General features: G+C 41.8%; 1 long non-coding RNA gene across 6 annotated transcripts in view; it reads left to right on the top strand.

Moving 5' to 3' along the window:
- The window catches only part of LOC105100319 (uncharacterized), a 56,104-nt gene extending 29,152 nt beyond the window's left edge, over nt 1-26,952 (top strand). The window contains exons 5-9 of one of the 6 annotated variants that reach the window (XR_010382956.1): nt 1,404-2,507; nt 4,147-4,312; nt 8,404-8,501; nt 17,322-17,788; nt 26,664-26,952. This is a non-coding gene — a long non-coding RNA (uncharacterized LOC105100319). Of the gene's footprint in view, nt 1-1,403; nt 2,508-4,126; nt 4,313-8,403; nt 8,502-17,321; nt 17,789-26,663 lie in introns of all 6 variants that reach the window. The other 5 variants (XR_010382958.1, XR_010382959.1, XR_010382955.1 and 2 more) reach the window with 5 other exon arrangements.
- The last annotated feature ends 943 nt before the right edge of the window (nt 26,953-27,895 follow it).

Raw genomic sequence — 27,895 nt, 5'->3', positions numbered from 1 at the left:
TTTACAGCACACTGAAATGGGTGAAATGAACTTGAGGGACAAAAGCTCAAGAAAACAAAACAATTCCTTTAATATGAAACAAACAAACAAAGAAAAAACCAAAAACAAAACTCTCCAAACCAAGAGCAAGAAAAGAAAGCCCGAATATCATTATATACCAAAATCAGAATGGGCTTTCAAAGGCTGTTTCTTTCGGGGAAAAGACAAATTATTGATTCTTTGCTGCTTTTTCTTTTGTCCATCTCGTTTTCTGAAAAGTGGGCAGAGGATGAAGGACTGACAAGATTAAACTCTTACAGCCTTGATTTTCCTTTTCATGTTTGCTCGTTCTCTGGCATTCCCTGGTTTGATGAGCAGTAGCTATTTGATGAGGACAAACTTTATTCTTGAGAACCATTCTCTCTCCTTCAAGCCTCAAGTTTAAAGACTCCAGGTGGTTCTGCTTCATTTACATGCTGGCATTCACAGCCCAGGGGGTCCCTTCAAGACAACTCAGGCTTTGTTGTGATAAAGGAAAAACATGCCGGGAATTGTGCACTGCTTGGTCCAAAACTAATTTGGCCATACTTTAGATTTCTCGTCAGTAGGAGGTTAAAGAGGGTAAATGTTTACTCTCTGTTTAATCCTCAAAGTATCTGCTAAGAAAGAATTTCATTTCATAGTCAAGCTTTTCCTTGCATATTTTCACCAGAAAAAGGTTTAAGTGGGATTTTGAAATATCTTCAGTCATCCCTTTATCCGTCTCTGCTGCTCTCATCTCTGGTACCATGTGCAGCTTGTCAGATATGTTCAGGGGCAGAGGCAGGCTCACTGGAAATTTAAAAGTAAGAGAGACATGAGGCAGGCTTTTTCCTTAGTTGGATCATACTTGCGTCTTGAAAAGGTGGTGACACTTCGGAAACAGTAACATAAAGACAGACAGCTAGCATATTATTATTAAGAATTGTAATATTGTTCATTTCTGCCACCCAGCTACCACGCAGCAAAGCCGTGATTCTGACTCCAGTCTTTCTGAGCCCAGAGCCCAAGCTGCCTCTTAAGCACCATGTTACACTGTGTCCCTGACTCTCTTCCTCCCTCACCTCTAAGTCACCATTCCAGGGCAGGTGGTGGCCCCTTCTCAGCACCTGTCCCCCGGCTACGCATGTTTGTGCCCATTTGTAGCTCTGTGTTTATGTGATGGTCTCGCCCACTGGCCTGTCACCTCTTTGAGAACAGGTGCCTCATATGTTACTATATTTTAGACCATTAATTTATAGTTCCCATTAGCTTGGCACATGGTTGTCTCTTCATAAATATGTATCTAGTGGATGATTACTCTATTTTATCACTTTATGTTTTGATGCATTTGTTCACAGTACAAAATTTTCAGAAATAGAACCAACATCTTTAATGATTTTCAGGCTTGACACGGAAAGAGGAGACGAGTGAAAGTAGCCCATTTCCAGAATGAACGTTTATGGTTCCCCCATTCTGAACCATCATGAAAAACAGAAACAGTAATAGCTCACCGCAAGCATGAAGCCGACCCTGCAGTTTTATGAGACACCTACTGCTAAAAAAGACCACAGTTTGGGGTGGAAATAGTTTTGATACTCAGGTTAGTGTTATTCTGATTACAGCAGGATCGTATCGACAGTTTTTATTGAATTTGCTTTTAAGGAAATACACACATCCCTTTTGGTGCAGTAGTATTAAAGCAATAGTCCCATTAGACACCATATTATATTCACCCATTAAAAACATAAGCAGTAGCTTGAGCATGCCGATTTCCACGTGCACCTTTGTTAGCAACTGCAGAGTGGTTACTTGACTTGACGAAGGTCACGTGGCTGCGAAGAGGATTCAGTGCCACACCCCAGGCCTTGGGGACCCTAAGCTGTGCACTTTTCATTACACCAGCTCTCTCTGGCTAGAAATACTGAGGTCATGTTTTCTGCTTTCCTTATTTCAAGGGGTGATGGTATCTCATGAGGTTAATATATACAAATGAGCAGTGTTAATACTGAATCTGTAAAAAGCTTTCCTCTCTGTAGGCTCAAGCAGAAAAATCTGGTTTAAGTTTCCTGAATAACTTCCCTCTAGGTAAATGCTACATTAAAAAAATTCCCAAATCCCAAAATCATAAAAATAAAAATCAGGAGAATGCGTGTCCTGTTGACATTCAAGAATAGATAAAATTTTAGAAAAGTCAGTATTGCTAGCAAAACAGAGATTGAAGAGAGATTTGTAAAGCTCAAATTTTTATGATCAACTTTTTTTTTTTTTTTTTTTTTTTTGCCTTTTAATTTTATCATCCCGCCTCTATCCACAATGGAGCTGTGCCTCTGGGTCCTGAAACAATGACTGTATTTCCAAGTCTCCCATTCAGCGAGGTGTGGCCACGTGACCAGGCACCGGCCAGTGAGACGCGAGGAGCTAGGATGCGTGTGACTCTGAAAATTACTTTTAAAGGGAGGAGGATGCTGCTGTTTCTCGCTCCCTTTCTTCATCTTGCTGCTCAGAAGGTGGGTTGGAGCTGAGCTTCCTTGAGCCATGTGACCGAGGGCGGAAACCTAGGCAAGGCGGAGAAATGGAAAGGGCTCTGGGTCTTCTGATGACTTTGCAAGGCCCTACCAGCCTTCCCCACCTGTGCCTGGAGAGAAGTGAACTTCTGCTTTACTAAGGACACTGCTGTTTTTGACCTCTGGAACATGTAACAGAATCTATATATTCCCTAATACAAAGGCAGAGAAGGTGGGAGATTATCTTCAGACCAGTAATTAGTTTGGACGATGCTTATAATAAACTAATGATAAAATAAGATCAGAAAACTCTCTTGTCCATAGACCAAATATTCTATGGTGGGTAAACTCACAATATGGGCTTGAACATTGGCTGATGGACCAAAGCAAAGAGAGATAGTGTGCAGAGCTCTATAAATTAAGGTTTATTTTATTACATATCAGCACAGAACATATTAGGTACTCTAGTCTTTTACAGTGACGACAGCCAGCTCTCAGGTCTGTGCTTCAAGAAACTGGCGTTGCTGATAGATTGTGTCATCAACACAGCACTCAGCTCCCCAGCTTCTCTCACTTTCGAGGGGAGAACACTTGCTGGTAATGGGGGATGCTGCCTTCCCAAGATGAGGCCTTTAGAAGGAAGATCTGACTCATTAATAGTTTGAAAATATCTTAAACCAACGTCAAAGAAGTTGCAGTAGATTTCTCATGTATTATTCAAATTAACAAATGTTCATGCATTAATTTTAATGTGGGTTGTACTGAGAGGTTTAGGGAATGAAAACGACCTGAGGAGATTAGGAGCCAGAGTGGGCACCTGGACCCCATGGAGAGGGAGAGAGCCAAAGCGTGATGATGAAGTCAGGAGGAAGATGCTATAAAGGTGAAAAAATGAAAGCAGGCTTTCTGCTAGATGGTGGCCACTGCACAGCTTCCCAGGGCATTGCTTACAATGCAATGAAATAGGATCTTTCTTTAAAATTTTCTATTTTTAGTGAAGTATAGTCAGTTTACAATGTTGTGTCAGTTTCTGGTGTACAGCACAGTGCTTCAGTCATACATGAACATACATATATTCGTTTTTCGTATTCTCTTTCACCATAAGTTACTACAAGATATTGGATATAGTTTCCTGTGCTATACAGTATAAACTTGTTGTTTATCCATTTTATGTATATTAGTTAGTATCTGCAAATCTTGAACTCCTAGGATCTTATCAGGTTATATCAACCAGGTAGACTGTGGGACATGTGGCAAACCAACTTTTTAATTTTGTGCATTTCCCAACGTAGCAATTTAGTTCTTTCCCAGTCTGTATAATGGTTCGGGAAGTAAAATCAAATAAACATACTCACTTTGGCAGACACATGTGCACGCCCGTGAATGCACACACGCACGTGCATTTACCTGTAGCGTTTACCTGTCTCACCATCTGCTGGACCTCAGGTGCGGTGCCTGTGCACGTCCTCGGGCATTCATCAGTGCGGCTCTACAAAGCCTGGGAGGTGGGTGGTTTGTTACCCTCAACGTATCAGCGAAGAACAGGCAACCATTTCTGAATGCCCTCCCTGTGCAAAATGCTTCAAATACGTTATCCCATTTGGTATTTACCTCTGCAGTAGTGTTTATACCCACTTTACAGGTGAAAGAAAGCTGCGTCCAGGAGAAGTTAAGGAAGGTTCCCAAGGGTGCACAAAGGGATTCACCTCCAGTGTGCTGTGCTCCAAGCTGGTGCCGCTTCGCAACCTCTCTCCTGCCCCCTCCGCAGTCTCCCACGCCCCACCACCCAACACACCAGCTTCACAAAGGTAAGGAACCAGCCCGTCTCGGATTTATCTGACAGTTGAACGCAGGAGTCTGACTTTACCCTGTATCTCCTTTTAAAGACTGTATTGAACTATTTGAAAGCAAGATTCCACTATTGGTTTCAAAAATAACTCAAAATAGAGGATGAAAATAAAGAATCAGTAAATGCTTTGGTAGACTTTGCATACTGAAGGCAGCCTTTGGGAACAATTTTTTTAGTAAAATGAAAATTTATTTTATCATTTATTTTCCATCATTTATTCTTCACTAAGGATTGTACATACATTTGGTCTCTAATAATAGGCACATCCTGAAGAAGTAGGTAAGAAATAAATGAAAAGAATGCAATAGGCATTTAACCCTTGTCCAGTCTTTCTTTGAAATGCAATAGTGTGTGTGTCAATACTGATCTACATATTTCAGGGGAATTACATCATTGGTCCACTTTTTATTTAATTTAGTATACATTAGAATTGAGTACATATTTTGTACATCACATTACATAAACTTGCTGGGCTAAGATCCTATATGACTCACGACTGTAGTTTCCAAGGTGCCCGGCAGAGACCCTTGCAGACTTGCTGGTACCGAGTGAGTAAAGGAAGGGAGGAGGAGAGATGTTCAACTTGCAGAGTATTGGTTCGTTTTTCTTGTTACCATTAGTTACATATGTGATGTGCTAGAGATATTTGAAATAATTATCTAAAAAATAAATGTTAAATGTTTCTCCTCCCACTTTTATCATAATAGCTAAATTATTAAAGCAGAACGTTTGTTCAACTCTAGTTTTTTTTTTTAGTGGAGGGACTGGGAATTGAACCCATGACCACGTGCACGCTAAGCATGTGCTATACCACTGAGCTATACCCTCCCCACAACTCTTTTTTATAGAAGAAAATATTTTGCGGGTTCTGCTTTGGTTTTATCTGATCGTTGTGGCAATAGCCTCACGTCTTTACTTTGTGTAGATTTCTCAGATGATTCTGAGCATTCCTTTAGCTTGGTTTTGTGACCAGTGGTAATGTTAGGAGTGAAAAGGAGTTTTGACGAGAGTAAAGGAACACTGAATCATTGCTTTTTGCACACTGGTGAAAATTAAGCACAAATTTTTTTTTAACCTATGTTAAAAGCTGCAAAGTAAGGCTCCTGGTACTCCCTTCTTGCCTCGAATTGCATTTGGCAAAGCTAAAACTCATGCATGTCAACACTGTGCTCTATTAATGGCTTTCTGTTCTGAAGTGCAAAATTCTTAAAATTTCAGTCGTGGTACATCCCAGAGCAGACATGGTCCTACATATCATTGTCAACTTGCCAGATATTCCTGAGAAATAAGACTTATGCTGGCAGATTACATTGTGAAGAATAAATTATTCATTTATTTATTCTTGCTGTGGCCCATAGTTGAATTTAACCAGGAAAATCTTGTCAGTGATTTCTTGATAAAGGGCTGCATTGCCTGGACACCCAGGCTTAACCTCTTTGAGAACCTCCTCGGTAGATTTATGCAGAAAATATACACATGCTAAGGAGGTGGAGCTGCAGACACACTCAGTAGAAATCCATTTATGCTTGAGCTCAGGGCCATCAGCCTGACTTAAGTAAGATAAGTGGCGGGCATTGCAGACAAGTGCTCTTCTGCTCTGAAAATCCTGTTTGCCTTTCTGAAAAATGCCCAAGCCAGGCCTTCACAATTATTTTTAAGCCTCAGCGGTGTGTCTCAAGACTGCAGCAGGGGGTCTCAAGACCCGGGAGGAGGGGTACCAATTAAACTATTTTTTTTTTCTTTTTAAATAGTATTATTTCAGGTGCTGTATTGACAACTTTGCACTAAAATCCCCAACGATGAATAAAATTGCAGTAAGATTATTTGTACTCTGTAGCCCCTTATGGATCCACCCCAGGCAAGACAGCAGTAGCTCAGGCACCTGTGTGTGGGGCACACCCTCAAGGTGAACCCTAGTGAGTCATGCCCTTGAGTGTGGGCGGAGTCTATGCCTCTCTTCTAACCAATAGAATATGGCAAAGGGGGTGGGGTGTCACTCCCGTGACTATGATTTGTTATACAAGACATCACCTTAACAAATCAAAGGAAGAGAATCTCCTCCTGGACTTGGAGAAGCAAAACCCACGCTGTGAGCAGCTTACTGAGAGGGCCATGTGGCAGGGCACTGTGCTGGCCTCTTGTCCTAAGGATGCGTGGCATGGCGTCCAGCTGACAGCCAGTAAGAAGCCGGGTCCCTTCGTCACACAGATGCAAGGAAATGAATTCCACCGACAACTAAATGAACTTATAAGCAGATTCTTCCCCCTTTGAACCCCTAGATGAAAATGCAGCCTGGTGGCACTTCGGCTGCAGCTCTGCCAGACCCTGAGTGGAGGATGCAGTCACGCTCTGCCCAGACTCCTATTCATGGTCGCTGTGGGATGATAACTGTGTGTTCTAAGCTGCAAGTTTGTGGTAACTTGTTATGCAGGAAGAAAAAAATGAGTACAGCCTACCACTAAGGTCAAAACATTAAGGATCTAGCTTCACCATATTGATTCTATAACATTAATAAAAAGTTTGATATATCTTGTTACTTGTCATGGAGGGAATTAAATGTCTTAGGGGCTGACTGAGTTTTTCCTTCTCAGATAAATGCTTTGCAGTCATGTGGTCACGGTCCAAGTCTACTCACTTGAACGCCACGGAGCTGTGGAGAGTAATTCAAACAACTGCCATCGGAGTATTTGTGACATTCAGAGGGAGGCATGGGACTCATGAGGAGCAAAGTTTGAGTAGGGCAGCATTTTGTTGAGAAAGGATGGCTTTTAGGGACAGGTAGCAGTTGTAATGAGAGACTAGAAACAGACTCATAGCAAAGGACATTTAAATTTCATCTCTTGGTTTGGGAGCAGTTCTTTTCTGCACCTAACATGCACTGTTCTAGGAGGTATTCATAGTGTTCTGAGTTGTAAGGAACCTCCTTGGACAATTGTCTTGGCTTTGTAATGTAAAGATCTGTTCCAAAATATACAGGAACGGAAGTGAGAAGGCATCAAACATAGAATTACTAAATATATAAGGGAGAACTTGACCTAAGGGGTTAACTGCTCACGGGATTGAACCATGCGAGAATATTTTTTAAAAAGTACTTTACCCTATAATTTTAAGCCAGTTAAAATATCAGCTAAAACATTTTAAGACTTTGGAAAAGATTCATACTAATATAATTCATAACACTAATGGGAATTTTATTATCCATTATGAAATTATTTGACACCATTACCAATCTAAAGGAAGGAAAAGGTTACTTCTGAAATGTAATTAACCTGTTTTCACTTGGGAAGAACGGGAAGTTAAAAATAGAGTTATGATTCTCATCTGTATCTCTGGGCAGATTCACATCATGAATGAGGAAAATTTAATAGAACAATGAAGGCTGCCGCATTACTAATTTTCTAGTAGAGCTGATCACATATGGATGGTCTGACGTTCTCTTTAGCTGTAGCACTCATAGTGGGATCTGGAGTCCGCGTGTAGTGTTACAGCCATTCTTTTGAGGAAACGTCATTGAGGGTACTAAGGCTGGCTTGGTGGCAGAGCAAGGAGCGGGTCCCGGACAAAGCCGTACTGGGTGCGGTGACAACAGATAATGGGAAAGCACGTAGGGTGGTGGTTTCCTCTCCTTTTCTGCAGGTGTTGAAATTTGGAGCTGCCTGACACATGTTCAGTTTCTATCCTAAGGCCATAACGATCTTTTCAAAATGCAAGTTATTCAGTGGAGCCTCTGACTTTATTGTTCAAGTCCACATCCCTTCAGGGTGGCATGTCATCATCAGCCCCTCGGGCTTCGGCCTCTCCCGCTGCGCTGGAGCTTTGGCCATTCCTCGGGCCGTTGTTCAGCCTTCTGCCTCCAGGCTTTTGTGATGCCGTCTCTGGCTGTGATGTCTTCTCCATGCTTTTTGTTTGGTCCCTGTAGAAATTCTCCCAAGGCTTTCAGCCTAATTTAAACATTTTGCTCTGTCTGTGCTTCCCCCCTCCCTTTTTTTTTTGCAAGATTTTTGTTTTATTTTTGATCGGGGAGGTAATTAAGTTTATTTATTTTTCAAGGGGCTACTGGGGACTGAACCTGGGACCTCGTGCATGCTAAGCACGCGCTCTGAGCTACATCCTCCCCCGGTGCTTCCCTTTGTCATAACACCTGTGCTGTAAGTAACGGCTTCCAGTCTGCTTTCCTTACTAGACTGGGATTTCCCTGAGGGTAGGTTACTTAATCAGTTTTGTATCCCCAAGACGAGCACTATTTATTGAGCATTGTCTGTGCGCTAGGTGCTATCCTAAAAGATGCATGTTAGCTGTTCTAATCCTTAAAATACCCTTGTGAAGTAGGTACTAAGTTAGTCTCCATTGTATCAATGAGGAAACTGAGGTCCAGAGAGGTTAAGTAACTTTTTCCATGCCCCCCAGCTAGTAGCAGGTGGAGCTAGGATATGGTCACATAAGTAGTCTGGCTTCACAGTCTGTTCTCTTAACCACGTGCTCTGCTGCCTTACCGGTGCTTGGCATATGGTGGGTCCTTAATGCATGATGGTGGATGCATGACTGGTTAACAGAGGCGGGTGACAATGAGGCAGTGACACCTCATTGTGGGCCAGCACACAGGCTCAGAGAGCTGTGACACCAGGTCAGTTAGAGTAGAGACAGTGGAGGAAGAGGAGGTTACCTGGGGAAGCCGCTTTATTCTCTACCAGACTCATAATTTTAGTATCCCGTGGCTCACCAGGGAATGTCCTTGGGTTCAGGAAACCATCTGATTTGTAGAAGGACGTGAATGAAAAACATTTGGAAGAGGGCAGTGTTATCAAGTCAAGAATCACTCGTTTTTCAGATGCAAAGTGTTTTTTACCAGCGTACACACGCTGACGCATCTTGCTGAGCAACAAGAAAATGTTAGATGCCTTTTTGGACCCCAGACTCTTCTAAGTTCTCTGGGAGATGTGCAGAAAAGTAGAGGCAGTGCCCAAGTCTGAGTGCGGTGTGTCACAGTGTATGAAGAAAATCGTGTTTTCACACAGAGAAAACGCTGTACGTGGATACATGCTTCACAGTCAGCTCTGGGCGCCCCAGCACTGTTAACATTAGTAACAATCCGATGACGCTACAGCCACCATAAACATTTATAATCATTTAAAATAATAAAATTCTGATCCAAATGCTGTAAAAACGGACATAAATGTCCCACGTACTTTGATTGTAGTTGAGGCACTGCTGTTGGATCAAGTATACACATAGCACTTAAAAATGTAATTCCACGCTCTCATAAATGTGATTGAAAACAAATATGCCAGTTTTAATTAACACTAAACATTTAAGTAGCGGCAATTTTCTGTGCCTCCTTGGAGTTCAGAAGGGCTTTGCTGGAGTGAGTTGGATGGCCCAAGTTTTTTAGAAGTCCGGTCCGAGGAAGTTCTGCTAATAACTTCTTTTTTCCTTCGTGATTTTGCTGAAGCAAGCAGAGGCGTTGAAAATGATTCGACGCTTTTAAATTGACCTTAAAGTACTATAGAAGCTACTGAAATGTTGCTGGAGATTCTCTGGTAATAAAGCTGTGGGTTTTTTTTTCCCACTGACAAGCATTTAGGAAGAAGTTAGGGTTAACCCTCACGTTCTTTCTCCTCTTCGCCCTTTCTCATTGTTTCTACTTCATCAGTGTCATGAGTGCATTTGCCCTGGTTCAGTTAAGGCAGTCAAAAAACAGTGAGAGCTGCTCCCTTCCGCTGACATGTCCCTAGCCACAGAGTACTGAAGGCAGCTCTGGACCCCTGTCCTTCACTGCAGAGCCTAGATTCCACTGTCTGTTGGTTATCGCCACCTGGAGAACCTACAAGCGTGTTATCGCAACCAAACATCATTATCTTTCCTTTGAGACATTCTTTTCTTCTCTACTTACCTGTTCACTCAGAAAATGTCCATTCTGAGTTGCGAATGAGTGAATAAAATTTTAAAAAGTAACGGTTGATCAGCAGAGGCTTAAAGAAAGAAAGCTGCATGGTACATACACCAGTCATGGTTCGATGCAGGCAACAGAGACCTACGGGGCATCCTACCCCGGAAGGGAGTTACTGCTTACAAAATCATTGAAAGGCCTGGAGGCGGGGCTGCCTCTGGACTTTTGGACCATGCCTGAGCCGTGACCTGAGGCCAGAAAACTGCTGCTACTGCCATCATTACTGCCTTTGTGACTTCCTTGCAGCCTTGAAGCTGGTGGGCTGCCAGTGCTCATGTTGGCTGGGGCCTGTTTCTCCCCAATCACAAGTGAAAAAACAAGTATTCCACTTCTTGTCTACCTTCCAGATCTCATATGTCTTACTAGCAGAACCTAAAGTATATCCAGAATCATAGCTGCAAGGGAGTCTGGGAACTACAGTTTTCAGCCTTGGTGACCCAGAATCCAGGGGGGGGACCTGGGAAGAGACTGAAAATTGATGATGACTGTCAGATACAGTATCTAGCATAGAGCACACCTGAGAATTGCTAAAATGGTCGTGAGAGAGGGTCCTGTTGCTAATAAATGAATATCAGGAAATAAGGATGGGGGTGAAGTGAGAAGTAGAGGATTATTTTAAAAAACATGCTCTGTTCTCAAAGTACTTTGGGAGATTGAACTAATTCCTCGTTAGTAGCCCTACTCTGTGGTATAGAATCCAATGCAATAGATGTTGAGAAAGATAGAGCCATGCTGGTGCTGGTGAGGTTTGAAAAAGTTTTGGGAAGGAACTGAGCTGGGCCATGAAGAACGAATGAAGTCTACACGTTGACCTAGGTAGAAGGAAGGAAGAAGGAAGATGGGATTTCAGGGCCAGGACATGGCCTGAGCAGGAAGTATAGCCACAAATTTTGGTTACTTGAGCTCACATTCACGGGTGATGGCTGGACCTCGTCAGTGGGGCACCTTTCAGGGTCTGGTTGTAATACCTGAAGGGACTTTTATTTCTTGTCTGCTTTTGAGCATGATCGGTCTTTTCTATACTGACTGCAGATGAATCACAATCTGTTTTTATGTAAACCACTTTGCATATTAGATGTCAGTGAGTCTGTGTAACAAATTACTCCATTGGTTAGTGTATTAAAGTAACAAACATCTGTTATCTCACATATTTCTCAGCTGGGTGGTTCTGGCCCTGGGTCTCTCAGGAGGTTGCAGTCAAACCACTGACCAGACTCCAGTCTTCTGAGGATGTGGATGTTGGCAGGAGGCTCAGTGCCTCACCCCTGGGGCCCCTTCACAACAAGGTCATGATTTGACAGTGGACACACTGAGCAAGTAAGCTAAGAGTAGAACCAGACGGAGCAACCAAGATAGAGGCTGCAGTGTCTTTCAGAACGTAATTTCAGAAGTTACGTGCCATCACTTGTGCTTTGTTTTGTTGGTCACACAGCCTAGCCCTGGTACAAGGTGGGAAGGGATGACGCCAGGTGGTGGGGCTCATTGGAGACTGTCTTGGAGACTGGCTACTACAGTCTTGGGGATGGGCTGTGACCCCCAAATTTGTGAGCGCTGATACACAAGTAGTGTTTCAGTAGGGAAGAGTTCCAACACCTCATTCAAGAATCACACACTCAGAGAATCTGAGACCCTGTTCCATTCCTGTGATTCTGCTGTTGTAGGAATTTTAGGATTCCAGTCTGAAGCACTCACTTGTGTTTTTGTTTTGTTTTGTTTTTTAAACATTTTTTATTGATTTATAATCATTTTACAATGTTGTGTCAAATTCCAGTGTTCAGCACAATTTTTCAGTCATACATGGACATATACACACTCATTGTCACATTTTTTTCTCTGTCAGCTACCATAACATTTTGTGTATATTTCCCTGTGCTATACAGTATAATCTTGTTTATCTATTCTACAATTTTGAAATCCCAGTCTATCCCTTCCCACCCTCCGCCCCCCTGGCAACCACAAGTCTGTATTCTCTGTCAATGAGTCTATTTCTGTCCTGTATTTATGCTTTGTTTTTGTTTGTTTGTTTGTTTGTTTTGTTTTTGTTTTTGTTTTTAGATTCCACATATGAGCGATCTCATATGGTATTTTTCTTTCTCTTTCTGGCTTACTTCACTTAGAATGACATTCTCCAGGAGCATCCATGTTGCTGCAAATGGCATTATGTTGTTGGTTTTTATGGCTGAGTAGTATTCCATTGTATAAATATACCACCCCTTCTTTATCCAGTCACCTGTTGATGGACATTTAGGCTGTTTCCATTCACTGGTGTTTTAAGTCCTTATCTATGGTCACTAAAATTTGAATATCTGTTTTAAAATCCCCAAATACTATTTCTAGCATCTCTTTTTTACAGGCTAAGAATATTGTGGTTGAGCAAAACTGTAGCATGTAGGTAAATTCCTAAAATTTGGAAATCTGTTTTAAATATAGTGGTTGTATTTGTTATTCTGGCAGAAGATATCATAAACATATGCTTTTTTTGTTTGTTTTCTTTGTATGAGGTTTCTTGTTGGATACTCCACACGGTTTGGGTAAATGATTTTTTTTGGCCCATGGTAGGCTATTAGTAGGACTATTTATTTACTATAAATGATTTTACTGGTGTTTCTTATTTAATAGTCTCTCATCTGTAACTTTAATTTATCCAGAATTTATAAATAAGCAGTCAGTTCAGTATATGTTTTCTGAAGACTCAGAGTTTTGTATCTGTGGAAGTAAGGATAAAACAGCCTTAGTCAGGCCTAAGCTCTAGAGGTGGGGTCAGTAAACTATGGCCTGCAGGCCAAATCCAGCCCTCTGCCTGGTTTTGTGAATGATGTTTCATTGGACCACAGCCACGCTCATTTATTTACAGAGTATCTCATGGCTGGGCTCTGGTGCTGCAATGGCAGAGCTGAGCAGTTGTCACAGAGTTTATGGCTCATAAAGCCTACAGTGTGTCCTACCTGGCCCTTTACAGAAAAACTTGCTGAACTCTGCTCCAGGAGTCATGTCTTCTTAAATAAGAAGAAAATCAGGGTAAGTTAGAAAGATATATTTTACTTACATGTAGGGGTGTTTTTTGAGTGAGCTTGTTAAATATGTTTCCTTATGTTTTTAATTAATTGAGAATGGGAGTAGAGAAGTTTCAGTTTACAAATCAAGCAAAAGGCATTATTTTGGCCAGAACAGACTACTTCTGACTCCAAGTCCAGGAAGAATTCTTGCCTTTGTATAGCAGGGCCGATTCCTGAGTGGGTGGTGTGCTGTGTCTAATCAATGTAAGACAGACAGAAACCTCAATTTTTGCAAAAATCAATAGAAAATAGTGGTTCTAATATTGGTTTATTGACTCCTTAATAGTATCTTAGTCTGGTGTGGAGAGAGTCTCCTCCTTAAAGTTTCATCCCAGGTAGATTAGGAGAGCTTTGGAAGAGAGGCTACAGATAGATTTCTGGATCGTCACATTTTTAAAGGGAAGCAAGTGTGCAGCCCAGATGACCAGAGACAGTCTTCTTAGATCTTAAAATACCAGTGTAGCAATAACGCATCCTAAATTTTAGAAGCTAGTTAAAAGAAATAAGATTTTATATTGAGGAAACTGAGTTTATAGGCAACTTCTGATAACAATGCAAAATATGGCCAACTGGACGTTTCCAGTGCTGCTGTTGCAGCAAAGTGTGTTACAGCTCAGTGTCACAGCTCAGTTGTGACAGCAACCTGGATCCTGGCGAGAGTCCATGCAGCACTCAGAGGGTTGGAGAACTCAGGTTTATTATGCTGGTGGGACCAGAGGAGTTAACACTCCAAGCTCTGGACCCAGTCTGCAGGTTTACATAGGCTTATGTAAGCTTCCAGTCAAGACTTTGCAACATTTATGCAAATGAGGTTTTAGAAATGGACCAATTAGGAGTGAGCCTTGTGGACCAATCAGGAGTTAGGGATAAGCTAGTTGTTTTACAGAAGCACAAAAGCAAGATAATGCCTCTGGTTCAGGGCTTCCCACCTCACCACAGCAATGAAATGTGCAGAATGTCTCACAAAATTACCATAAGGAAAGTCACAAATTAAATTCTGTAATATTTCTGCCAGAGAATTCCTTAGTTTTTTCCTGTCAAAGAGTCTCCTTCAAGGTTCTTTCGTGATTAATGGAGAAAACCTTTAAAACTCTGGTTCTAGAAATACTTGAACAGTAATAATTTCCTTTTCAAGTTGCTCACTTGAGTCCTGAAATAAGACATTTCTGCAAGAAGACAAACACTGAATGACAATTCTGTAGGAGTAGAGCTCCCTTTATTCAAAGGGTGTGAAGGAATAAACAAGTTCTGAACATGAGGAGACAGCATGGAAGTGGGGTCAGCAGGGGGAGAACTTTTTATTAGTGAGTGACGTTTGTATCTCTAGCCCAATCTCTTCCTCCAGTTCTAGACCTGCATGTCCAGGTCCTTACACCCAGCATTTTTATTTGAACATTTGAGAAGCAACTCAAGATTTAACACACCCCACACTGAACTTCTGATCATCTGTTGTTGCTTCTCTTAGTGTTTTGCATTTCAGTTCATCCTTCCAGCTATTTAGGTTCATAACCTTGAAGTCTTTGACTTCTTTCTTTTACATCCAATTTATCTGCCAATCTTACTGACTTGATCTGAAGACATATCCACAACCCATCATTCTCTCTGTCACTACTGCTCCCCTCGTGGTCTGAGTCACAATCATGCAATAGCTTCCCACTCGGTCTCCCTACCCTACCTCCACTCCCCTCTTCTCCAGCCCCTATTCAGTCTATTTTCAACACAGCAGCCAGAATAAACCTTTTAAAATGTAAGTCAGATCATGTCACTCAGAGTAAAAGTCTTTCCTCTGATTTCCAAGACCCCGCAGTTTCTCTCTCTGTCCTCACCACCTACTAAATCTCCTCTCTTCTCCACCATTCCAGCCACACCGGCTTCCTTGCAATTCCTCCGGCATGTCGGGTCTGCTCCTGCCTCAGGGCCTTTGAACTTGCTCTTTCCCCTGCTGTTGTCCCAGATGGTTGTCTGGTTCACTCACCCACATCCTACAGGGCTTGACTCAAATGTCACCTTTTTACTAAGGCTTTCCTTGGACACCTTATTTAAAATTACAAACTGGCTCGTCCTCCCAAGTCCCTGTCTCTCTCTCTCTCACTTTATTTCTTTTCTTTCCGTAGTAATTTTTATCCTCTGACATACTTGATATTTGCTCAGTTTCCTGGTCTGTTTGTTCACTGCTGTCTCTCTCGCACCTAGAACAGTGCCTGGCTTGGAGTAGCCACTCAATAAATACTTCCTGACCAGATGAATAAATGACCACTATTGTTACTTGATCTGGTTGGAAAATTCTGAGGTTGAGCTTTGTCATCTCCCTTTCCCTGCAAATTTGGAGCGTTCAGAAACCTTATTCCTGCCATCGTGAGGGTTCTCACCTGGTTTATATAGAAACTGCCTTGGAGGAGTACCCTGTTGCTAGGAGAAAAGCCAATCTTTCTTTGGAATTTGGTGCCCAAGTGTCCCAGTGAGGAAGACCACCCACAGGGAGCAGTTTCTTCTGCTTGACCCCATTATCACATCTGTAACTAGTCTCGGAGTTGACAATATTTTGGAAAACCTAAAATTTGAGGGGAGTGTGGGGGGGTAAATATTTTGTAGCTGGATGTTAAATTTTTTTTTTTTTTGGTGGGGGGATGTAATTAGGTTTATTTATTTATTCTTGGAGGAGGTACGGGGGATTGAACCCAAGACCTCATGCATGCTAAACATGTGCTCTACCACTTGAGCTATACCCTCCCTGCTGGATGTTAAATTTGTAATGAATTCTCTTATTCTGTATACAAAAAATTCCACCTGTCTTGCTGAAAAATTTGGCATCCTAACCTTTACTGGATGCTACAAAGGAGACAACAGATCATAGTAAATCCACTAACAAATAGACTTCATTAGCACAATCATTATACTGGTACCCTAGCAAATGCCTATCCTGTAGGACCCCAATACTGTGTTCAGAATAGAAAAGCCAAATCGGGCCTGCGGTGAAATTCCGATGAAATGGGAAAAAAGAACATTTTGAAAATTGAGCTTTTAAAAATATTTTTTGAATGTGACTGAGTGCATTTATGTTCCCTATATTTCTGTGTTCGTGGGCTAAATATCATGGAATAAATATTCTAACAGCATTCCTTTCCCCAAATAGTTGCCGCATCTCTCCCGGCTTTAGCTTTGGGCAGCCTTTCTTGGAGGTTGGCTCAAGTCCTACACACCTTCCGTCACTGACCCGTAAGCTCCTCTTGGGCAAGACTAAGGGATCTGACAGGTGCGGTTTGGTGGGAGGTATCGTGCCGAGACCTGAGGGCATCACACGAGAGACATTCCTTGGGGATGTGGTTTTATAATTCCTTACACTTTGTAAGGTTCTGTCCCCAGCTCAGCCTCTCACTAGCTGTGGGGTCCTGGACAAATCACTTCCCCTTATTAGCCCTCAGTTTCCTCATTTTCCAGATGAACTGGGCTGGATTAATTTTCTCTGTTGTCCTTTGTAGTAAAGTGCAGTTACCAAGCCGCCCACTGGTAACGACCATTCACCTTTCTTATTCATCGTAATAACATTAATACAATACCTTTGACGTGTACAATGCTTTATTAGCTTTTAACATCCGCAGAAACCACTGCAGCTCACTTTAGCTAGGAATCATTCAGCACTTCTACACGTAGATTTCCCCTTTCAAGCAGTGGTGTTTAGGAAAGCTTTATAAATGAAATGATCTCAGAGCAAGTGCTTGGAAGACATTTAAGAAGAGAAAGGAGGAAAGAAAGCACAGGGAAGAGGCAAACCATTTTCCCTTTGACGAGGAATGAAAGTCAGCTTGTGTACATGCTCCTTTACATCCCTAACACTTTAAAAAGCTTTGTTGCTTAAACTGTAATTTCACAGTCAATTAATCTACCATGTATTATATGCTGTTTTCTGTAGGTGGCTGTTCTAGGCACCTAAATCCCACAAACGGCAGGTTTTCTCTATGTTTTAGGCTGATTTGAATGTGACTGGTGAGAGTGAGCACCACCTGGTTTGTAGGGGGAGAAAAAAGCTTTTAAAATGGACTCAAGAAACAGAAAAGCCTTCTGTCAAAGATGGCTCCATGTTAAATCTGGCCAAGTTTTGATTCTGCGCTATTGGAATCTAGGATTTGGACCTTAGGAGGTGGCCTCAGATCTCCTTCCCTGATGCTGTTGTCACAGTGCAGCACAATGTGGATGACTCTCAGAGGAAACAGCGTACAGGAGTCACACGGTTTCCATGAAAATCAACGAGGAAATCAACAAATGGAACTTCTGAGCGAATTTGCTTCTGGTGGAGGAACGGGGAGGAGAACGAACTGTGCCTTGTTCTCATGTGCAAGTTCCAGTGACGGTAATTGGTGGAATGACCTTGTGGCAATGACCTTGCGGGAACGACTTCACCTTCACCTTGCTGGTCATCAGTGCCATCTGAAAAGTGAGTTGGTTGGGCCACTTGATTGCTATGGTTCTACCATCCTTATTCTGTGATCTGAGTCTTTTAATAAATTCCAATTGTTATCAGAGAAGTAAAAATGAAAATAAACCCATTTTCTTTTCCCAAATATTTCAGAATGTATATGCAACACAGATAAAAGAGGACTTGGTAAGTAACCCCCGTCTGTACCAAGGTTTTCTACTGGGGTTGTGCACCGGGATGTGTGAAAGAAACATCGATCCATTGTTTGGCCGTGCTCACGTCTTCTCTGATCGCTTTGGCTGGAGAAAATATTTCAGGGTCATCATCCAGTGTTTTAGTTTATGTCTGAAAGAGACTATAAACTTCACAGGACAGGAATTCTGTCTTTTGTGCTTTATGTTCTATAAAGTACCATATACGTTTACACAGCTCTATAAATTATAAGAATAAAAAAAAGTGCTGATCCAACACATTCATCCATTTAATATTTAGCAGATTTTAGTGATGACTCCAATATTTTATCCTCAGATACTTTACAGTGTTTGGAGTTTTTACGGCGGCCTCTCGGAGACGGACTTTAAGCTTTAATTTTGCGGTTTGGAGAGGCATCAATCCTGAATGCCCCATCTGGGGCCCATTCTTTAGCCATTGGAAGACTCACAGCTGACTTACCTCGGGATCCTCTTTAGGGCCATTTTCTGTTGCATTAGTCGGTTCCCTTTGGGTGACATCCAGCACTTCTCATTGCTATGTATACTTTTCCAATTTTACACAATTTATGAGCAGCTCTTTCCAGACGAATCTTCCTAAAACACTGACTTCATCATGTCATTTCCTGGCTTAAAAACTTGCAATGCCTCCAAAATCAAATCTCAGCCTCTCGACTTGGAATTCAAGGTCTTTCAATAGCAGAGAAGCATATTCTAGTGTCTCCCATTTACAGAGCAAGCAGGAAAGCAAGCCGACCAGCAACAACTCTTGAAGTCACGTAGCCTTTGTTATCGCTTTATCTCCTTTTTTTTTTTTTTTTTTTTTTTTTTTTTTTTTAGCAAAACTTCTTAGTTATAATTGTCTATACTCAGCCTCCCTTTCTTGCTTTCTGGCCACTATTTAATCCTCTCCAACCTGGCCCTTGGATTCATTACTGCAATGAAACTACTCTTTTCCTGGTTACCAACAACCTCTGTGTTGCCAAATCCAGTGGCGCCTCCTCTGACCTCACTGACGTGACTTCTCAGCAGCGTCCAGCACATTCTTCTGGTTTTCTCTCTGTCTTTCTGACTTCTCCTTTCAGTTGTCTTTGCTGCCTCCTTTATTGGACTTGAGAATGTTGAAAGGTTTCCAGGCTCAGTCTGTAGTCCTCTTCTCTTTCTTGACTTTTTGCCTAACTCATTTCACTGAGTCCCATGGCACTAAATTCCCTCTGCAGGCTGATGACTATTTGTGGTATCTGTAACTGCTGCCCAGACTCCAGACACCTAATACCAGCTGTCTTCTTTGTACTTGGATTTTGTGGCTCACACAGCTGGCTACCTTCCCAGTATCCACTTTCCCCAATGGAACCCCAATATTATTTGGGGTAACAATATGCCCAGCTAAGAACTACATTTTTTACAGACTCCCTTGCAGCTATGGGTTGTCATGGGAGATGTCAATCAAAGTCTGCTGGAGATTTCTGGGAAACTTCCAGTCTTGATATAGACACACATCCTCCCTCATTTGGTGTCCTTCTTATTCCTGCCAGAAACATGGACCAGAAGCTCCAGATAGAGCACACATTGTAATCACGGGGTGGCCATGAGAATGAAAGGCAGTTCTTTTTTGGTACTTGAGCAGAACAGGAAAGGGGGCTTTGAGTAGCTCTGCCAGCCCCCAGCTTCCAACCCCTCCCTGGGCTCTTTGCTACATGAGAAAAATAAACACCTGAGTGGTTAATCCCTTGCTATCACATTTCCTATGCATGAGTCATGCAAACATAGAACAGGCACAAAAAATTATCATGTCTAATAAGAAACTCCTGGTTTCCCCCCCACCCTTTCCTCCCCCAATTCTCCTTTTTCAAGTCTTCCCCAGGTTCACCACCCCCAGAACTGCATGAGTAAAAAGACTAGATGTCATCCTTGTTCTTCGTCTTCCCTCCTCCCTCCTCTGGCGTCACAGTTCCTTGCCAGTCCTGGAGGTGTTTTTTGTCTGGAGGCATTTTTGCTTCGCTTAGTCTTGCTGCTGCCTCCCTGGCCCCAGCCTGTATCAGGACCCTCCTAGCCATCTCCCTGCTTCTGTTCCTGCCTCTTCCGTCACCACCCATTCTTCTCAGGGCCACCACAGGGATCTTTTAAAAATATACATGACATCGCTTAACTTGCCTGTCTGAATCCCTTATCCAAATCTAAAGTAGTTCACTGACTTTCTACTGGAACTAAAATAAAAGGCCGATCCCTTACTGTGGTGGAAGACAGTTGTCTGAATCCATCCCTGCCTGCTTTTTCAGCTTCACCCTACACGCCTCTCCCTGCCTGACTGTGCACCTGCCATACTGGCCTCCTTTCTGTCTTTGAAAATGAACATGAACTCTTTTTCTCCTAAGGTCATACATATACCCTTGCTGTTCCCTCTGCCTGGCGCCTGCAGGTTGACTCCTCGTAATTTAGGTCTCAGCTCGAACGCCATCTGCTCAGAGCAGTTTCCCTTAGCATCCTAACTAAAGTAAGCAACCTCCTTTGACCTGGAGTACCTGTTCCTTTATTTACCTCAGAATCAAATCAAGTCTACCTCATCTCCAGGAAGCTTTTCTTTGATTACTTTTGTCCACAAAGATCCTTCTGCTTCATCATCTGCATAGTACTTATCTGTGCTATCTTTTCCAGAACACGATGAAGCACTTTCTCTGCTGTTCACAAGGTGTTTTGGTACACATGCCTCACTTTTCTAAGCAGAGTGTAAGCTTTTTGAAAAAAGCACATTTTGAATTTCCTTTAGTAACTTGAGTGCTTGGCTCATGGCTAGAGCTTAAAAATATATATTAATTTAGTGATGTTCATATTTTCAGTAAATGGTGCCTTCATATTAATCATCTGCTTTTGTCTTTACACTGTAGGGCTTTTGGCAGAAGTATTTCTCTGCTTGATTATAAAAAGAATCTCCTAATGTTTTAATTTTCTCTTTTGTCTCTCTGGCCAAAATCAAGATACAACCCTAGTAGATTAGAAAAAAAAACATTTTTTTTTTTTTTTTGCAATAAACTTCTTTCGGTTGGATTTAGAACTGAAAGTGAAGATAGTCATGGCATTGAGTGACTTTACTCTGTTCCGCGAATATGCGTAAACGTGGTGGGTAAGGCAGGCTCAGACACGTGACGGTGAGCTTCAGCGTTCAGAATTTTTATTGCAATGTAGGAGGAAGGCACATTTGTTCCTATTCAAAATGATGCTATGGATCACTTTCAGTATGGCTTGAAGTTCTGGTTGATTTTTCCAGAAGTGATAAGTGATTATGGACTCGTGCAGATCCACCCATACTTCTTCTCTGGTATCCATGGCAACAAAAAAATGTTACATCTTTGAGAGGCTTAACAGGGGCAATCAAGGGAGGTTTTCTTGGTGCAAAGCAAGCTGGTCCATTTGAGTTCAAATCCCCACTGCAGGCCTCATTAGGACCAGACATTATCCGGCTGAATGAACCAACCCAGGAAATGAACGATTACTCTAGGAAAGTATCATATTCCTGTTTTTATTTGAGATTCTGTTAGAGAAGTAATAACTTGCTTAAATCTAGTCAAGATTCAGTAGACCTAGGACTAACCATCTCTTCCCAATTTGTTCCTTTTTTGGGTCAGCTAGGTCAGCAGTCCCACAAATGCATGCTGCTCAACCTTATTTAGATCAGCCTTTGCTTTACATTCAGAAAAGTTCAGCTGAAATTTAAATCAAATCTATAATGAAAGGGATGAATCTTTAATAATATGAAAGATCAAAACCCAGAGAAGCGTACATTTAAATTGGGGTTATCACAGAACACTCTCGGTAGAGTTACCGTATTTTAAGGGGATTGTAGAATTCTCTGCATGTTTACAAGAAGGATGTAATGAGCAGTAATCTCAAAGCAGGCACTCAGGAAGCATGAAGTAAATTAATACTCTTTCTTACTGGTAAAAGTAAAGAAATCTTCGACATAACAATTTGAAAATTGTGAAGGGCATGTATCCAGGCTAAATATTGTAAATCAGTAGAAATCGCTCTGAAATATCATAGTTATATTTCTTATAAGAAAGATGTCTTTTAAAAAACATCCCAGTTGTGCATTTTTACATTTTTTATTTTAATTGAGGTCTAGGAGAAAAATGGTTTTCTCCGTCGGATGTGTGCACTGATTTGGCGTCCTGTCTAATCTAGGGCATTCCGGCGTCTAAGCAAGGAAAGGTCGTCTACTGCTAATAGTTGCCAAACGTCTGCTGGTGTTTACTGCCTGGGTGGTGGGAGCCTACAGGACAGTGTGCATGTATGTGCTGGTGCTGACGGTTTTCCATGAACAGATGGCAAAACGATAAACGAAAAACGTATGGACTACATTGTAAACATTTCATCCCCAGTGGTTTGGCAGACTGACAGTGATCAGACAAGAACAGTAAGGGTGTTCAGAGCCTTGGGAAAAATTTAACCCTTGAACGTAAGGGGCGGGACAGGAGGTTATTTGCATGTTTAACTCTTAAAACCAAGAAGGGAACTCTTGTAGCTAAGAGATGTTATTTTTGAACCCAACTGCGGAGGACTGATGATCTGTATCTGGGGCTTGGTACACTCTGTTGGTTGTAATTACTTGCGAGTCTCCTACACAGATTTTTGGGAGGATTTCATTACGTAGCTTATTTTAAGTTCTGTCCTGTTTCAGAAAATCCTGAGTACGGTTGTTCCTCAGTATCCGCGGGGGACTGATTCCAGGACCCGCCTCCCTGCAGGGATACCCAGCCCACGGACGCTCAAGTCCCTTATGAAGTGGCCCAGTGTTTGCATACAACCTGTGCACGTGCACCTTCTCCCGTACACTTTACAGCATCTCTAGATTACTTCTATTACCTAGCCCAATGTAAATGCTTCATAACTAGTTGTGAAACAATGTAAATACTATGTAAATAGTTGCCAGTAGGTGGCAAATTCACGTTTTGCTTTTCGGAACTTTCTGGAATTTTTTTCTGAATAGTTTCGATCCCTGGTTGGTTGAATTCACAGATGTGGAACCCATGGATGTGGAGGGCCAACTACACTTTAATGTGGACTGCTTTCAGGGATTGCCCAAGTAGATTTTTCCTAATGGACCTTTCTGAATAAGACTCAAGAAGGTCTGGAGAGACCTGGACTCTGAGTGTCATTTTTGTGACAAAACCTTCACAAAGGAGGAAACGAAGGGACAGGTTCAGAAGAACAATTTCTCTGGACAATCAGTCAAAGCAGGGAGGGTCATTTTCCCTCAAGGCCCACCTTGCCCCTGGTTTCTGTTCAGGTCAGGCCTTCGTCTGGATGCCTGGAGACCCTGCAGTCAGTTCTGAGCTCTTTTGCAAGGTATCCTTTTGGGAACACTGTCATCACCTTCAGGTCATCATTTTCCTGTGGAGCAGCCTCTGTCACCTGCTAGGATGTTCTGCTGAAGTTCTCCGTGAAGATCCCCACTTGGGGATGAGAGGACTGTCTGTGTTCTGGGCCTCTCACGAGGCCACCTAATTTCCCACATAGCACAGGGCTCTGTGACGTGGGCAGAAGAATAACCAGAGGGAAAGGATGGAAATTAACCCCAAGTAAACAGAATGATGGCCAAGAAGAAAGAGAGAGGGTCACAACCCACGTGGGGAGGACAAGGACACATCTTTCCTGGCCTTCTGGTCCTCTGGCACCCACAACTGCCGTAGGGGTTCGGGGTGGGGGTGCTGCCAGTGGCCACTTCTATGTGGACTGGAAAGTAATTTTTAAAAACATTTATAGACTATATGTGATTGAGCAGTTTTAGGTTTGTAGGGAAAATAAGGAGAATGAACAGAGTTCCCACATACTCCACCCCCTTCTCCGAGTCTCCCCTGTTATTGACTTCTGGCACTGGTGGGCGCCTTTACGACAACTGAGAATCCAATCCTGATACTCTGACCAAGATCCATAGTTTACATTAGAGTCATTCTTTGTTTTGCAAAGTCCTGTGGGTTTTGCCAAATGCACACTGTCGTGTATCCACCATCACGGTATCATACAGAATAGTTCCATTGCCCTAAACACGCACTCTGCTCCAGGTCTTTATCCTTCCTCCCCCTCCGCCTGCCACTCCTTGGAAACCATGGGGCTTCCTACTGTCTCTGTAAGTTTTGCCTTTTCCAGAATGTCATATAGTCAGAATCATACAGTACGTAGCCTTTTCAGACTGGCTTTTCTCACTTAGCAGCGTGCCTTTAAGGTTCCTCTACGTCTTTTGGTGGCTTGGTAGCTCATTCCTTTACATCGCTGAGTCATGCTCAGTTGTACCGCTACTTAACTCATTCACCTGTGGATGATCGAGTTGATTCTAATTTTTGGCAATTATGAGTAAAGTGGCTATAAATCTCTGTGTGTAGGGGTGTTTAGGGGGATGCAATTTTTTGACTCATTTGGATAAATATCAAGGATTGTGATTGCTGGATTGTATGGTAAGAGTATGTTTAGTTTTGTAAAAAACCGCCAAACACTCTTCCAAAGCGTCCACACTGTTTTGCATTCTCACCAGCGATGAATGAAAGTTCCTGTTTCTCCCTATCTTCGCATACACTTGGTATTGTCAGTGTTTTGGATTTTAGCCATTCAGATTGGTGTGTAGTGGTAGCTTTCTGTTTTAATTTGCAGCTAAATTTGCAATGTAATGTTGAGCATCTTTTCATACACGTATTTGCCATCTGTATATATATTTTTGGTGAGGTGTCTGTTCAGATTTTTTGTCCACTTTTTAATTCAGTTGTTTGTTTTCCTGTGCTGGATTTTAAGAGTTCCTTGTATATTTTGGATACAAGTCCTTTATCAGGTATGTGCTTGGCAAATATTTCTTCCCAGTGGATGCATTTCTCCCAGTCTATGGCTTATCTTTTTATCCTCTTAACAGTGTCTTTGGAGTAGAAATTTTTAATTGGGAAAAACAATTGTCTTTGTGCAAGATGAGAATTTTGCGAGATGAGAGGTGCTGAAATAGGTGTGGTTGATGAGGGAAGTAAAGGAGAGAGGGAAAAAGGGTTTTAAAGAGTGCTGCTGTGACCTACACGCTCCCAGCAGAATATTTGAGAAATCCAGGTAGAGAGTTTAGTTCATCGGAACCAACTTTGTGTTGTCAGACTTGACGTCTTGGATGTGAGAACGCTGTGCCCCTGAGCCGCACAGCCACAGCTTCCAGTTCCCTGTGACCTGGGCATGAGCACTAAACGGGTGGCATCTGTGAGGGGCATGTGGCCATCGGTGGGGGTCCTGTGGATGTTCGTTCTCTCCTGTAGACGAATATCACGGGCACGTGTGGCTGCTGGAGAGCAGGTCCAACGCCCCAAATGCCATCCCAAGAGGCCACGCTGCCGTTCTTGCTCTTACGTCCCTCTTTCCATCCCTCTGCTCTGGGAGGGGAAGAGAGGGACTGCCCTGCCTGCAGTTTTACAGAGTATTTAGCATCCTTACTCTCAGTGTCATAGTTTCCAGCTTCCACAAATTCCACATGCAAGAGAGGATTGTGGTTTGAGAAGTCGGAAAGAGTTTGGGTCATTTAATTGCAATCATGAGGTGCTCAGAAGCTATATGTTTTACATTTGTGATCACTGAGACACAAACTTGATTGAAATGCACCACCATTCTTTCCATGAGGAAACGGTTTTCTTTTTCTTAATAAGTGAATAGAGGAAACATGATGGCAAAGGAAAAGATTTTCTCACTTTAAAAAATACAGTCCGCACAGGACAACTGATTGGGTTCAGATCTTGTCTTATCTACTTATTGGCCAAGAATCTTCCCCTTTGAGACGTTCAGCTTCCTCATCTTCAAATGAGGTCAATGGCACCTGTAATCTCAGGGTTGTGAGAGTGAGATGGGCACGTAAACCTGCCGATGTGGTGACTGGGACATGGAACGATGCTCGGCATGTCCTTTCTACCCCCTTCCCTTGTGTGACAGGAAACCCTAAACCCTCTGCTGGAACCATCTCCTCTCGGTCCTTTGGGAGAACCGTTTGAGCTCCTGCCTCTGTAATTTGCTTCTGTTATTCACTCTGTCTTGAATATATCTTTCCTCTCGTCTGCAGCTGCCATTCTCTTTGACGGCTCTCCTGATTGCTTTCCTAGAGGGCTGGCTGCTTCCACCCTTAGGATTTCCTTAGACCATTGTGTTATTTACTTCAGTGCACCGTCTTGCATCGTTTGTACTCGCATCGTTTGTACTTGCATCGTTTGCGCTTTTAAATTACCTTGATCATGTCCCTCCAGCATCCCTTCTTTTGTTGGCTCCTTCACAGAGTGTATTTAACATTAAGTTTGAATAGAGTAGGGATCATTGAATAATTGATATTTTGATTACAAATCATCTCTATGAGTTTCTTTTTTTTTTAACATTTTTTGATTTATAATCATTTTACAATGTTGTGTCAAATTACAGACTAAAGCACAATTTTTCAGTTATACATGAACATACATACATTCATTGTCACATTTTTTTCTCTGTGCGCTACCACAAGATCTTGTGTATATTTCCCTGTGCTATACAGTATAATCTTGTTTATCTATTCTACAATTTTGAAATCCCGTCTATCCCTTCCCACCCTCCGCCCCCTTGGCAACCACAAGTTTGTATTCTATGTCTATGAGTCTATTTCTGTTTTGTATTTATGCTTTGTTTTTTTGTTTTTGTTTTTGTTTTTTTAGATTCCACATATGAGCGATCTCACATGGTATTTTAATGGAATACTACTCAGCCATAAAAACTGACAACATAACGCCATTTGCAGCAACATGGATGCTCCTGGAGAATGTCATTCTAAGTGAAGTAAGCCAGAAAGTATGAGTTTCTTAAAGTAACTGCCCAAGGACTTCCCTTACCTTGAAATGCTGCACGAATCCTATTTGGATTCCTTTGTAAAATGTTTGTTTCTTTTAAAATATTTTTAATTCTTTGAAAGTTTCTTAGAAAATGAAAAAGTTAAATAAATCATAGCACATCACAAAAAAATGTTTATGAAGATTTTTGAATAATGTGAGGAAATGCCTGAGTTGTCATGTTTAAGGTCATCATGCAAAATCATGCACATGGCACAATTACAAACACATAAACTATCACTTAAAAACATAAAACTGCTAGTAAGAAAGCAAGTTGGGTCCAGGCATGAATATTATATTATTTTTTGTAAGCAACAATACTATTATTTCTTCCTATTTCATTTGTAGAAAGAGAATGTTTTTGCCCTCAAATGCTCTTAGCAGTTAACTAGTTACTGCGTATGAGGAACAATCCTGCTTCTTCCCAGTAGGGGTCACTGTGGTTCTTTAATATTTTTCCCATTTGGCATCCATGTTAGCAGGGGCAAAAGCATTCTGTCACGGTTGTTATTTTTAGCAAAGTTAAGAGAAATGTTAAAATGATAGCCTCCTTTTTTAAATACAAAGAAACATTTTCCAGAGATTGTACTTATTTTTCAGATTCCAAATTCCAGGCCATAACTATCAGAAATGTTTCTATTTTACATCGGCGACTCAAATTTAATTTATTAGTGTGAAACATTAGCACTATACCATTTATTCTGCTATTAAAACAGGATTGCACCGTGCTTTCTATGGTGAGAGAATAATAGAGGACTAACCTTTTCTACTTCTGGTTCAGCTTTTTTTTTTTTTTTTTTTTGATTGTTTCCCAGCGGTACAGAAATATGGCTTCTAGAAGAACTCATTAGTATTGAAGTATTAAAATTAATTAATGACACATGAAATGTACATGTATAAGGACCATTTTACAGTTAACTGCAGAAGATCCAACAGATTCGAGGGATACACTGCTGTGTCTTTGAAAGAATTTCTCCCTGGTAAATTCAGTGGGGATAAAGACTGTTTTTCTGTCTGAAAAATGATCAAATATTAAGAATTAGAAAAGGACATGTAGACCC

The sequence above is a fragment of the Camelus dromedarius genome, chromosome 11 (genome assembly GCF_036321535.1).
Source record: "Camelus dromedarius isolate mCamDro1 chromosome 11, mCamDro1.pat, whole genome shotgun sequence".
NCBI lineage: Eukaryota > Metazoa > Chordata > Mammalia > Artiodactyla > Camelidae > Camelus > Camelus dromedarius.
Note: the sequence above shows the minus strand (reverse complement) of the source record. Positions and strands in the feature narration are given on the sequence as shown.